The sequence below is a fragment of the Pseudorca crassidens genome, chromosome 15 (genome assembly GCF_039906515.1).
Source record: "Pseudorca crassidens isolate mPseCra1 chromosome 15, mPseCra1.hap1, whole genome shotgun sequence".
Taxonomy (NCBI): domain Eukaryota; kingdom Metazoa; phylum Chordata; class Mammalia; order Artiodactyla; family Delphinidae; genus Pseudorca; species Pseudorca crassidens.
In genome coordinates, this window is record NC_090310.1 from 55152353 (window position 1) to 55166860 (window position 14508).

At 47.7% G+C, this 14508-nt stretch overlaps 1 long non-coding RNA gene across 2 annotated transcripts; it reads right to left on the reverse strand.

Moving 5' to 3' along the window:
* Nucleotides 1–2543: 2543 nt before the first annotated feature.
* On the reverse strand, nt 2544–10217 carry LOC137207550 (uncharacterized). 2 transcript variants are annotated; one of them, XR_010935149.1, is made up of 4 exons: nt 4530–10217; nt 3190–3998; nt 2959–3078; nt 2544–2787 (listed from the first exon to the last, which is right to left on the reverse strand). It is a non-coding gene; the product is annotated as an uncharacterized lncRNA (long non-coding RNA). The 2 variants fall into 2 exon arrangements; XR_010935148.1 differs by having other exon boundaries at nt 3190–10217.
* Between the last annotated feature and the right edge of the window lie 4291 nt (nt 10218–14508).

The following is a 14508-nucleotide window of genomic DNA, read 5'->3' on the forward strand; positions in this document are numbered from 1 at the left end:
TTTTCAGAGGCTGAGTGAAATGTGTTTATTCTTCCTTTTCTGCCCTTTGTAAATGGTTCTTTGAAATGGGTAAACATCAGGAGAACAAATGGGCAAACACTTTGCAAGCTGTTGAATAATCCATTGCTTATAACCTAGCAGAGTCCACTCTAGGCTAAAGCACTGTAAATGCAAATGCATTCAGGGGTAGGCAGTGTGCATGGGCACAGTAAGTCAGTTATGAGACCACAGGGATTCGTGAGGCATGCCAAGCCTAGTATTCGCATATCTTTAAAATATGTGATTATATATCCAATATATCTGAGAACGTAATGCAGCCTATGGGCCAAGAGTTTTCAAGCCATGCTAGGGTTCAGCCAATTATAATTCAACCAATTTAGTTAAATACACACACACACAATTTTTACACATTTCAGTTAGAATTGTTTAGCTACAAGTGACAGAAAACCCAAAATAATAGTGGCTCAAAAACAAGAAAGTTTTTTTCTCTTCCACCTAAAGCTAAGGCAAGCCTAGGCCAAAAAGACATTATATACCATGTCAGGGACCCACATCCTTTTAGCTTTTTACTCTGCCATCTCATGGTGTGACTTTGATGTCATCTCTAATGTGGCTGCTTTATCTCCAGGCATTATGTCACATGGCTTCATTTAGCTACAAGGCAGATTGAAATATTTGGTCTTTATTCAAAGTAACATGAACTCAATTAAAAACCAGCACTCTTTTTCTGATAAAGGTGAGAATAGTTGTTGGGAGATGAGGAGCTCCCTCTGCCATAAGCTCCTGTTACATGCTACACACTATGCCAGCTGCAAAGGAGAATCTACTGAACAGAGTTTATAATCTAGCAAGAGACAGGCCTCTGAACAAATAACTTTGTAATACTGTATAACATGTACTATTCTTTTTTTTTTTTAGGTACGCGGGCTTCTCACTGCTGTGGCGTCTCCCGTTGCGGAGCACAGGCTCTGGACGCACAGGCTCAGCGGCCATGGGCTCCGCGACACGTGGGATCCTCCCAGACCGGGGCACGAACCCGCGTCCCCTGCATTGGCAGGCGGACTCTCAACCACTGCGCCACCAGGGAAGCCCCTTATTCTTGATATATAAAACAGACATATGAGAAAAAAAAAGGAGAGAATAGTTTTGTTAGATCAGGAGCAAAGTAGGAAGGATTTCCCAGAGGAGGGGACATTTAGACTTGGCTTCGAAGGAAGAGTAAGAGTTTGCCAAGTGAGGAGATGGATGGGAATTAGGCCAAGCTTGCCAGAGCAGCCACTAGTAGAGAGAGCCACTGAATGTTCTTATATTTGAGGGGCCATAATCAGATTTGCATTTTAGAAACATAAGTCTGGCAGCTGATGGAGGATGGTTGTAGGAGGGCTACATTGGAAGTTGGAGGGTCAGTTCAGAGGCTTCTGTGATGGACAAGTCAAAAGACACTGAGGACTGGAGCTAAGACAGTGGAGAGAGAGATAGGAAATGTGAGAGCTATCTCAGAACTAAAATCAGCAGACTTTGCAACTGTGACCAACACTATTATTTACCCACCAACACAGTTTTACCTACCAACACAATTTTCCCTTCTTCCTTGCTAACAGAATTGGAATTTGGCTGAGGGAATGTGGCTAGCCCCAGGCATGGATCTTTATTGGTCTGGACCAATCTGACAATCTTGTTCCACACTTCCCAGTTCCCTTTGTAGGTAGGGGTGTCCACGTGACCGGTTCTGACCAATGAAGCCTAAGCGAAAGTACACTGTGGAGATTTCTGGGAAAGCTTTTTCTATACTGATAAAAGGGATATGCAGCTGGCTTCACCTTTCCCATTTTTCCTGCCTTGAATGTGGATGTGTTGCCTGGAGGTACAGCAGCCCTCTTACAACCCAAAGGCAACAAACCTGAGGATGAAAGGATCCCCTTTGATTGTGGAGCCTAAAAACAGGAGTCCATGTCATCATGGGACAACTGAAGGGACACCAACAGCTGCCTAATTCTGGACTTTCTGTTATGTGAGAAAAATAAACAAATGTGTTTAAGCCACTATTATGTAGGTTTTCTATAACTTTCGGCTGAAGGTATTCCCAGCTGATTGTAGTTAACAGTAAACAAGTGAATTTGTAGAGTAATGGAGCAGAGGGTTGAGCTTTACCTACAGTTTCTAACTTGGCTAGTTGGGTGGATGGGAACCCAGTTGATAAATATAAAGGATACCGGAGGGAAAGGAGGCATAGATAATAATCAGTGGACATAGACAATGAGTTTGTTTTGGGTGAGTCTGATATCTCTATCATTCCTGACATGATGTAATTCTATGAAGTATGTGTGGACTTTGGCAAAGGTGTATCCTCAGAACTCCCCTTTGGAAATTCTCAGCAAACCCTCATTCACCTTATTTGGGATATCCTGGCTGTAGATGAATATTCATTACTTTCATGGGGGATACAGTTTTTGGAAATATTTAAAACTAAATAAGGTGAGTTATGAGACTGTGATAATTTTTTTTATAAATTTATTTTATTTATTTTTGGCTGTGTTGGGTCTTCGTTGCTGCCCGCGGGCTTTCTCTAGTTGCATTGAGCGGGGGCTGCTTTTCTGGTGTGTGGGTTTCTCACTGCGGTGGCTTCTCTTGTTGCAGAGCACGGGCTCTAGGCCCGCGGGCTTCAGTAGTTGTGGCTCGCAAGCTTTGTTTCTCTGCGGTATGTGGGATCTTCCTGGACCAGGGCTCAAACCCGTGTCTCCTGCATTGGCAGGCAGATTCTTAACCACTGTGCCACCAGGGAAGCCCCTAGAACAAGATTGTGATAAAATATTTTGGTGAATGCTCTAATAAATAAAAGTAATCCTGTTGATTGTTTTGTGTGCAAATCATAAACTCCTTCTAAAAGCAATTCCAGAACAAGAATTACAAATATATTTTCAACACTAAAAGCATCATTTGCAAAAGGATACCACCTACCAAGTAACTCTGCTCACGACCAACTCTTGCCAAAGAGTTTTTTAAATTACTCTCAGGAGTTGATGATCCAAATATCCTCTCAAGTAAAACAGGCAGTTATTTTCCATGTCCTCAGTACTCCTAAAAAAAAAGAAATTATCTCAGAGTTCTAATCCTGGGTTCTTTCTCAGACTTACTTTATGAAGTTACTCTAGTTCCTCCAAGCGATAAAGCTGAAATAACAGCACATACCTCCCATCTAAAGGAGTGTGGTGAGCAAGAATTTGTCGTCAACTTCCTAGAATTTGGAGCATCTCTCATATGTTCCATAAATACTTGGCATAATTAACATTCACCAATAAACTGATTTTGTTGTTAATATACTCTTGAGGATTAATAATCATGTACTGGGCTTCCCTGGTGGCACAGTGGTTGAGAGTCCGCCTGCCGATGCACGGGACACGGGTTCGTGTCCTGGTCCGGGAAGATCCCACATGCCGCGGAGTGGCTGGGCCCGTGAGCCATGGCCGCTGAGCCTGCGTGTCCAGAGTCTGTGCTCCGCAACGGGAGAGGCCACAATAGTGAGAGGCCCGCGTACCACAAAAAAAAAAAAAAAAAAAAGAAAAAATAATCATGTACTTATGATCTATATTCTTTTCAACAATAACAGAAAGCCATCACTGTTAAACTCTGTCTTTCAAACAAATACCTAATGTTCCTACTCTCTAAAATTACTATGACGTACACCTTCTTTTCTTCTTAACCCTCCTCAACACCTACCCTCCGCTGATGATTTGTAATGTAATGACCTGTACATTATTGGGCATAGTGAAATCATCAGAAGGGAACAGCCTCATCCTTTCACTCTGCATCCGTCCTCACAATGTCCTTCCCTCCTGCCCCAGAGAGAATAGTGCTCAGCCTCCAGCCTTTGAGTATTGTCCCCTCGTGACCTCTGAAGGACTTGTTGATTCCTGAAGTTTCCTCTTCTCTCTTCCACATCATTCACCTCTTTCCATCTCATGGTGCATTCCCATCCAGCCTGCAAACATGTTCTGTATCTGTAGGAGTTTAAAACATAGCTGCAAATTCTCTGACTGTCCTCCCATCAAGAGGTGGGGGCTATGTCCCCTCCCTTAAATCTGGGTGGGCTTCTGGCTGGATTGACCAATAGAATACAGCAGAAGTGATATTCTGTGATGCCTAACCGTCAGTCATAAAAGGCCATGTAGCTTCTTGTAGTGTCTTGTCACAGGACACTTGGAGCCCTGAAACCACCATGCTAGAGACGCCACAGGAAGGCACTCCAGTCGACAGTCCCAGTGGAGCCCAGCCTTCCAGCCATGCTCACCAAGGTGCCAGACCTATGAGTGAAGCCATCCTGAACCCTCAAAACCAGCCCGTTCAACAGCTGAATACTACCAGTGACTCCAGTTGATGCAACGTGGAGCAAAAGAATCACCCAGCCAAGCTATCACCAAATTCCTGGCCCACAAAAATCATGGAAAAGAATATAATGACTATTGCTTTAAGCCACTAAGTTTTAGGGTACTTGTTAGGCAGCCATAGATAACTACAACAATATTTCCAACCTTAAAAAGTTTCGAACTTCACCTTATCCCATTTTTCTGCTCCTTCTCACAGCAAAATTTCTTCAAAGAGTTAAGAAGGCTAATACTTCCCCGTTTCTCACGTCCTTAACTCCTCCTTCTCTGGCTTCTGTCCCTTCCTCCTACCCCAAACTCTGCTCTCATCCAGGTTATAAGTGTCCTCCCCTTATTCGGTCTCTCAAAGCCTGGTTGGCTGTGCCCTCCTCACCGAAACTCTCATGATACAGAACTTTCCTGAGTTTTCTTCCCCCTCCCTTGCTGCTCCTTCTCAGCCAGGTAGGCTGACTCCTCCTCCTCGGCTCTACCCGCAGATGCTGGCTCAGCCCCCTCCTTTTCTCTCTCCCCACTTTCCCTGGGAAGTCTCAACCAAGCTATTGGCTTTAAGTACCATCTATGTGGTGACGCCTCCCAAGTGTAGCTCTCCAGCTCCGACCTCCCCCCCAGAATTCCACAGTCTAGTTATTTCCTCAACATCTCCTCTGAAGTCCAGCAAACATCTCAAATTTAATATGGCCTGAACAGAGCCTGTGATTTTCCTACCCTGAATCTGTTGCTATCTGAGACTTCTCTTTCCCAGTAAATGGCATCTCAATCCATCCAGTCCACAGGCCCAAAAGCCTAGGCATCATCCTTCATACCTTCTTTTCTCTCCTCCCTCATGTATTAGTTTCCTATGGCTGCTATAACAAATTGCCACAACCTCAGTGACTTAAAACAACACATAATATTATTCAGCCATAAAAAGAAATGAGGGGCTTCCCTGGTGGCGCTGTGGTTGAGAGTCCGCCTGCCGAGGCAGGGGACATGGGTTCAAGCCCCGGTCCGGGAAGATCCCACATGCTGCGGAGCAGCTGGGCCCATGAGCCATGACCGCTGAGCCTGCGGGTCCGGAGCCTGTGCTCCGCAACGGGAGAGGCCACAACAGCGAGAGGCCCACGTACCGCAAAAAAAAAAAAAAAAAGAAATGAAAACTTGATATATGTTACAACTCAGTGGACCTTGAAAACATTATGCTTAGTGAAATAAGCCAGACATAGAAGGGTAAATATTATATGACTCCACTTATAGGAAGTATCTAGAATAGACAAATATAGAGACAGAAAGTAGAATAGAGGTTACCAGGAGTTGGGGATAGGGGGGAAGGAGGGGTTATTAATGGGTTCAGCGTTTTTATTGCAGATGATAAAGTCTTTAAGGCAAAAATAATGGTAATAGTTACACAACATTGTGAATGTGTTTAATGTCACTGGCTTGAACACTTAATGAATGGTTAAAATGTTAAATATTATGTTATGTATATTTTACCACAATAAAAACAACAACAGTAGCATAGACAGGTATTCTCTTAAGAGTTCTTGAGGTGAGAATTCTGAAATCAGATTCACTGGGCCAGAATCAAAGTGTCAGCTGGACCACGCTCCCTCCAGAGGGTTTAAGGGAGATTCCACATCCTTGCCTTTTCCAGCCTCTAAAGCTGCATTCCTCACTCCAGCAGTCGAGCATCTTCCTTCAGTCTCCACTTTGCCTTCTTCTTCTCTGCAGTAAAATCTGCCTCTGCCTCCCTCTTCTAAAGATACTTGTGATTACATCCAGATAATCCACGATAATGTCCCCATCTCAAGATCATCAACTTAATCACACATGCAAAGTTCCTTTTGCTATATAAAGTAGCATCTACAGGTCCCAAGGATTAAGACATGGATATCTTCGGGGGCCATTATTTAGCCTACCATACCTCACTTTTAATCCATTGACAAATTCTGTGGATTCTACTTTCAAAACATATTTCAAATGTGTATACTTGTCTCATCTTTTATTGTCATCACTCTCAAGCCAATACCATCACCTCCCCCTTGGACACATTCAACAGCTTCCTAATATAACTCCCTAGCTTTGCTCTTGCCTACAACAGACATAGAAAAAGAGTGACCTTTTAACACACCAAGCAGGCCATGCACAACTTACTTGCAAGATAGCGTCCCTAAAAAAAAAAAAAAAAAAAGATAGCATACCTGCCTCTGCCTCTGCTCCCCCACATTCCTCTAGACACAAAGATCTGCTTTCTGTGACTCAAACACAGCAGGCCCTTCCCTGCAGGCTCTTCGCTGCTGTTCCCTGGGACATTATTCCCATGCTCTTGGCATGACAGCTCCATCCCCCACTTGTGTCTCAGTTCAAATGAAGCAACCCCTCTTGATGACCATCTTCTCTCCTCCCCAATTCCATTACATCATATCAGCCTGCTTATTTCCTTTATAATTCTTACTGCAATCTGTAAGTCAGATTGTGAATTATTCATGTGTTTGCATGTTGTCTGTATTCCCCGGCAGAATGAAAGCTTCTGAAAGAAGAAACTAAATCTGCTCCAGCATTTAGAACACTGGTTAGTGCAGAGCAGAAGCTCAGTGTGTTGAATGAATTAATGAATGAATTAATGAATTAGTGAGTGAATGAATAAATGAGTAAATGAACTTGACACCATAATCAAGACCTGTATCAATGCGAATAGACAAGGATATGCTGCAGTAACAAGCAACCTAAAACTACAAGGTTTATTTCTCACACTATATATGCCTGTGTTCAGCCTCAGGGGAGTTCTGGTCTTCCTAGGGACCAGGCTCATGGAGCAGCCACTATCCCAAACAGTGCCAATTGCAAGAGGGGAAGAGAGATCCCTGAAGGGTCTCATACAGCAATTAAATGCATTGCCTGGAAGTGGCACACACCACTTCCTGTTACAACTCATTGGCTGGAACAAAACATGGAAACATGGTCCCACTCAACCACAAAGGGCCAGGAGTACAGTCTCACCAAGTGGCCAGAGGGAAAGAACCTGAAATATGCAGCAAATAGCACAAATGATGACCACAGGGTCTTTTACAAAATGGCCCAAGAAACCTTCCCATTCTCTCTCCCTCCACTCCTCCTCCATGGCTCCTGCAATCTTTGAATAAAGCTGTTATAAACATTCTTTTGGTGGATATATGCACTCATTTCTCTTGAGAAGAAACCCAAGAGTTCAATTGCTGGGTCACTAGGTAGATGTATGCTTGGCATTCATGGATGGATACTACCAGTTTTCCAAAGCAGTTGTACCCCCTGACACTCTCATCTGCAGAGTATAAGAGTTCTAGCTGCTCCACATCTTCCCCAAAACATGGCACTGTCAGTCTTTTTCATTTTGGCCATTCTGGTGGGTGCATATTAGTATCCTACTGTGGTTTAAATTTGCATTTCCATGGTGAGTATTGACATTGAGCACATGCTTGTATGTCTATTGGATGGCATGCATTCCTTCATCCCACAAAATGTTATCGAACGTCCACATTGCATGTGCATGTGGCTATAGCAATGGGAATAAATAACATTCAAGCTCCATGAAATTCCAAATCATGGCCTTTTTTGTGCAACTCAAACTGCTGATTTTGGAAGAATTTTATTCAACATATTAAAAATCTAAATAAATATACAGGCAAACCCTGACTGTTCTTCTATGTAAAATCCCAAATTAGGAAATATAACTGATCAGAAACATAAGCGGAGGACACAGTTAATAGACACTTATTCATTCAGCAAATATTTCTTAAGTACGTACTGTATGCAGGTACAGCCAGACCCTGGAAACAGCAGTGCATGGGCTAGACGCCCCCTGGGGCTAACAGAGCTCACAGTTCAGCCCTTTGTAACGCAACAGTGCACTCACACTGTGCGAGATTGTTTTCTGTCTTCTGCCCCTTCTAGACTGGGAACTGCTTGAGGACGGGGTCCCTCTTTTATATACTGAGAACCTGGGGCAGGTGCTGGCATGTTCTGAGGATACATGTGCTCAATTGCTAAGCCTGAACCAATTCATTTACTTAAAAATATGAGACAGATAGAAGTTTAAGGATACATTGTACCCAATAAAATATTAGCACTGTTAGGATGCGAACCCAGTATCCTGTCCCAATTTAAGGAAATTTTCACTTGTACGCTGCCTCTGGGCTGTGGTAAATTCGAGAATGTAGTTTATAAGAACAGCCTATATGCTATCTTATCTCCCTACAGCCACATGCAGAATAAAGTGGCATATTCTGACTTTTCAGTTTTAATATTTTCCACTACAGATTTTAACAAGACCCCAAATGGTATATATATATTTTTATTTCTAAGCATCCTACAAATCCTCATGCTAAAATTTTACTGCCACTGAGTGACGCCTCAATAGAAAAATAAATGAGTCTCAACCCGTTACTATTTCATTCCCTCAAGGTCATTTCCTCACAGGCAGATCGGCCACATCAGTGGAGCCCACTCAGATGTCTTGGGCCCCACCTCTGCTCTGCATACCATTCCATGAGAGCTGATGCCTGGAGACTTGACAACCTGGTACCATCTCCTCCCACAATCACCCTCCCATTCCTCCAGCTTATCTCTGGTGTCAGAGAAGAATGAGCCTTCAAGTTTGTACATTCCAGTTCCAGCACTTGGGGGAAGAACCCTCAGCACAGTTATCTGGCATCTGGACGGCAGAGCAGGGGAGCTGGCTGCCCAGTCACCTGTCATCTAGGCCAGGCCCCTCACCCCACTCAGGCTGCCAGAACTGTGAACAGAGCCAGACAGGACCCCCTTGGAAAGCACAAATTCTGGGTCTCTGGGGCAGCCTGTATTAGGGGTATTTATTTCTGGGGTTCTGGGGGTGGCATCAGGACAGCAGGTGTCAGAACCCCTAGAAACTCTGCCCGGTCACCTGATGAGTCAGATGTGTTTAGTCATGGGAAACTATGGGGAAAGACCCACAATGCTAATGCCAGTGCAGGTGAGACCCGGATGAATGTGCAAATGAGCCCAGAGCCCAGAACAGAACAGTGAGAATTAGGTCACCCTTCCTTCTCACTGGACTATTCGGACACAACTATGTGACCCCAGACAAGCCAATTTCCCTCAGTGGTGCTCAGTTCTCTCCCTCTAAAATGGACAAGGAGGGGTGGAATCAGACAAGTTCTAAAGTCACGTCTAAGGCTAAGGACCCATGACTCTGATTTTGATCTAAATCCAGAAAAGAACTGTGGCCAGGTGTCTAATTACTGGCTCATTGTTTTTCTCCTGCAGGCTATGGGTTTACTAACACTCTAACCTTGTGATCTTCTTCCAAGAGGCCTTCCCCCCAAAGATCCATGGGAGTACTGGGAAAATGGATTGGAGACTTCTTTGTGACTCAGTTCTCTCCTTCCATTCCTACCCCCACCCGTACCCGCCATGCCCATTTCAACCCTTACCTGAGCCCTTCTCAAAGCTGGGATGCTGGCAGACCTTGGATGCAAATCTCAGGCACTTGCATTTAATGTTTGCTGTTTTGTGTCCTGCCCTATCCACTCCTGGGCACCTCGGAGGACATTCTAACTCACCATGTACTCTTTTCCCATCCATTTGTTGAATGTTTCTCCCAAGTGCCAGACTCTACTCTGAGCACCTGGGATGCCTAGAAGAACAATGTGGCCCGTTCTCAGGAAGTTGAGTCTTAAATTGGGGAGGAGCCGCATCAGTCCAAGTGACAGCAGTTAACCCCAGGTCACCTGGGAGAGAACACCAAGTGAGGACCTGCCTGAGCGAAACCTTGAAGGTGCTACAGCAGATGCCGCCAGTGCCCACCCACCCCCTAGCCCTCCTTAGAGTCCTCAGGGCAAACCAGATGTGCCAGGCAGTTAGAGCCACAGGAAGAAGCCTTGAGCCAGCAAGCAGCAGAGACTAGCGGGTAAATACCCCACCACCTGGCCACGTGATGAAATAATCCCAAGGCGCCTGGCCACAGCCTCCCAGAGGATCCCAGGGGGACTGAGTGACCTGCTCATTAACACACCTGCAGTGCCTGCCCTTCCCGGGCTCCCTTCCTTACTCCCTCTCCATGTTTCTTAGGATGGTCTCTGGAATAAACTACATGGATTCATGTCTTTACATCAGGGCTGACTTTTGAGGGAAGCCACAGTAGGTCTGGAAGAGTGAGCTGGATTGGAGAGTAAGGTGTTCGGGGGGAGGGCACCCAGACAGAGGAGCTGCTTGGGAACAGCGCTGGAGGGTGGGACCAGGCATGGCATTCGGTATGGGGCAGCATGTGGAGGACACACTTGACCCCAGGACTCTGTTGTGGGACCTTAGCACCCTTGTCCAAAGGGGACAAACACTTCAGTCATCTTTTCCAGATGCGGCTGGAAGAGGAGAAGCGGCTGGAGAAGACAGCCAGGGCTTTCCTGAGAGGTGCCCGGTGGCCCTGCCCAGCCATCTGCCTCAGTCCTGGGTCCACAGGGAACCAGGAAGTCGGCTCTGTTTCTTTGGAGAATGAGCTGCTCAGCTATGAAAGGAAATATCCCAACTGTCCTGGCTTCCTGAGTGATTTGGATCTATCTAAATATTTGGAAGAGTTTCTTTTGTGATTACAGGGATATTACAGCGTCAAATGCTGAGGCCTGTGGAAGGCAATAGAAAGCAGTGGGTAAGCCAGACAGACTAACTGGTAGTGTGCTCCAGAGCCTAGCCAGCCTCTGGGGGCCTCAGTTTCCTTACCTGTAGCATGGGAAAAATCGTACCTGGTGAGCATTCAATAAGATAATGCGTATGGCATTAGGCTCTGAGTATAGTAAGTGCTCGGTTTTAAAAGGTGGGAGGATGCTGGTGACAAGCAGAGTGCACCCCTGGGGCAAGGCCCACCTGTCACCTGGGTGAGATCACAAAGCAAACACTGCCGTGCAGGATCTGCCACCAGACTCCCCGGCTCTAAGGCCCAACTGGGCAGCCCCCTGAGAGGGTGTCTGCTTGGGTTGGGTATGACCAGAGCAACAGAGCAGTCCAAGGGCCGAGCTCAGACGTCGGGTCCGCCTGTCCAGGCCAGGCCCTTGCTGACACTGGTGAGCTAGCCAGCAAGCAGCAGGGACAAGAAGCTAGCTCAGAGGGCCTGGGGCTCTGGCAATGACGCTGGCCAGGTGATGACCTCAGCCAGGGCCTGTCCAGACCTCTTACCCCTCTAGTGTACAGAGGAGCACACTGACATCGCTCTCTGGTGTCCTCTTCATAGGCCTCCATGTTTTCTTGTTTTTGGCCATGCCATGAGGCACACAGTATCTTAGTTCCCCAACCAGGGATGGAACCCCTGCCCCCTGCATTGGGAGCGCCGAGTCCTAACCACTGGACCGCCAGGGGAAGTCCCTTTGTAGGCCTCCATGGAGAGCCACTTCCTCCTCAGTCTCAGTTCAAATGGGCATGTTTCAGTGGGTTCGGCTCCCTCTCATCTGGCACCCCTGCCTGAACACCCCAAACCTCTGCTGGCCTCAGGCTGTCAGTCACCTCCAGGGCAGTCCCAGCTGTTACACTCTGAGAGAAGCTGAGGCTTCAGTTGACCTGCTGGGGGCTCTTCTGCCCATGAACCAAGTGAAGGCAGAGGTAAGGGCCTTACCTGAGGCCGCCCACTGACCCCCCACATTGGTCCTCTCACCTTCCCACCTTTCCCTGACTCCTGCATCCCTCTTGACCTCCCTGTTGTTTATGGCACAGCGTTTCTACCTCTGTGGCCTGCGCCTCAGGCTCCCTGGTAGCAAATGCACTGCCCCAAACAGGGCTGCACAGAACAGACCTCTCCCCACCCCCATGTGGGGCTGATGAAGGTATACTTCTGAGCAGCAAGGCCCGGGGCTAGCAATTAGGCTGAAAGGATATTTTTGAGGCTTTGGGTGGAGAAGGCCTCAAAAGAGATCCCCGGGGATTTGCAACTAACCAATTAAACATGCCAATTCCCAGAGGTCCTGGAGTTCCTCAGCGCTGCTCAGATAAGAACTGACAAGAGGAAGGATGAAGTTGTGGTCTCAGAGGTCTGTGTACACAATGCTGGGGATGATTAACCCCTGGCCTGGGGTGGGAGCTAGGGTGTGCAGATCAAAGGCCCTCAGATGAATGAACAGTCTTGGAATTCTGGGGGAGAAAGGCACTGACTGCTCTAAACAAATGTGCTCTAAGCAAAGCACATTTAGCATCCCCAGGGTTTCAGGGAGACCTGGGGCTTTTGGTAACCAGGATGGATCACCCCAGCCACGGGGCAGGAATGATCTTTCTGCATTTCTGCCCTCTTTATTGATTCCCACCCCTTACGAGAGACAAACATCCACGCTGTCACTGAACTGAGTCCCAGAGAAACCAAACCCATCCTTCTTGGGGCTCCTGGATCCGGTCCATGCCTGCCTCTGCTCTCACATTCCACTGAGGACCCCCCACTCCTGCCGCTTTTTCCTTCCTATAGACTGGGGTACCTTCCACTTTTGGGGAAGGGGGCTTCCTCCTCATACCAGCTCACCATTCAGCCTCCAACCATCCCAGGAAATGGGAACCACCTGGCAGGAGGATCAGATTCCTGGGAAGTGATGGGGCTGACTCTGCCCCACTGCCCCCATTATCCCTCAGTGCTCACCTTGTCCCGGAAGAGCGGACTCCTTCCATCTCTCAGGCCTGGGAAAGGCAGCTGGCTGGCTGGCTTTCTGGCTGGAGAAAGGCCAGGTGAAGATGGGGGAGGGTTGGGGGGAGGTGCCATGCCCGGAAAGGGGCAGGGGCAGGCCCAGGAGACAGGCAGTGAGAGTTATTGGCTAAAGACCACAATATCTCGGTAGGGAAGGAGGGGCTGCAGGGGCTGGGGTATCTGAGGATCCCTGGGTGGGTGGGGCCAGGGCCAGGGGCGTCTGGGAAACAGACCTCCTTCTGAAATTCAAAGTTGAGCTGCTAAGCTACTGGCTCCTGGAATCTGTAAGACAAAACTGAAGACTGTAGACCGGCATCCAAGGCTGCCACACTCTGAAAGGACAGCTTCCAGGTGAGTATGACACACTGCTGGACACATGGACTCCTAGCCTCAGTTTCCAGGATCTTTTTCACTGCCTTGACCCCCCAGCTAGCAAGAGGGAGGCCCTTTCCCTGGAGCCAGGGTGGTTGCTCAGGGACTTAGCAGTCAGCAGAGAGAGCTGGAGCAGGAATGCACACCTGCAAAAATGAGGGGATGTCAAGCAGTGACCTCAAGGTCAGGACCTAGTTGGAAGTAGCTCTGACACATCCACAGCAGCCCGTGGCTGCCTGATCTATCCCTACCTGATCTCCCAGCTGCCCTGTGCAATCCTGGGCACTCCAGAAACTCCACTTCTAGCAGGCCTCAGTCATCCCTTCTGGGCAGGGCTGACCTCAGGAACCCTAGCTTTTGTTGGGACCAACATGGGATGAGGAAATACTTGACTCCAGGTTCCCAAGCCCCACAGTGGTCTGTGGGCTCCCTTCTTCCCTGAAGGCAACCCTGAGTGTCCTCCCAAGAAAGAGATCCCAGAATTTAAAGTGTGACTTGCAAACTAGTTTACAGGCAAACTGGACTCACCTGTGGCTCCGTAGTCTAAGGGGGAAAATTGGGGCAACTGAGTGTCGTTGGAACAAATAAAGTCTTCCTTAAGTCCCATGTTTATTATACCCCAGCAGAGCTCCCTCCAGACTGAGGCCATCCACTGGCGTGTTACTAATATACGTTTATGCAGCAGCGTCTGCACACCTGGGGAGAATTTGCAAAGAGAAAGGTCATGTTCCCTTCCCCCCAGAAACTCATGGGATGGGGACAAGCAAAGAGAGAGGGTTACTGGAAAGTTCAGGGGCAGATAAGGGAGGCCTTCCTCAAGAGGTCACCTGTGGGTGGAAATCCTCGAGTGAATGAGAGGGAAAGGCAGAGCTAGGGGAAGGAAGGGCAGGAGGTGCCGCGGGGTACATGCGGGAGATGATGGGGCAAAGCAGGCAGGGACCAAGTCACCGCACATCTGGTGACGCGGGGAAACAGCTCTCGCCCTTCAGGGAACATCCAGGCTCTTCCTGGGGAAGAGGCGGCGGGGGGTGGGGGCGGCGCATTTGCCCCTTCGTTCGGCGTTTCCAATGCATTTAATGGGTTGGTCCGCTCTTCTGTCTGCAGCTAAGCGCC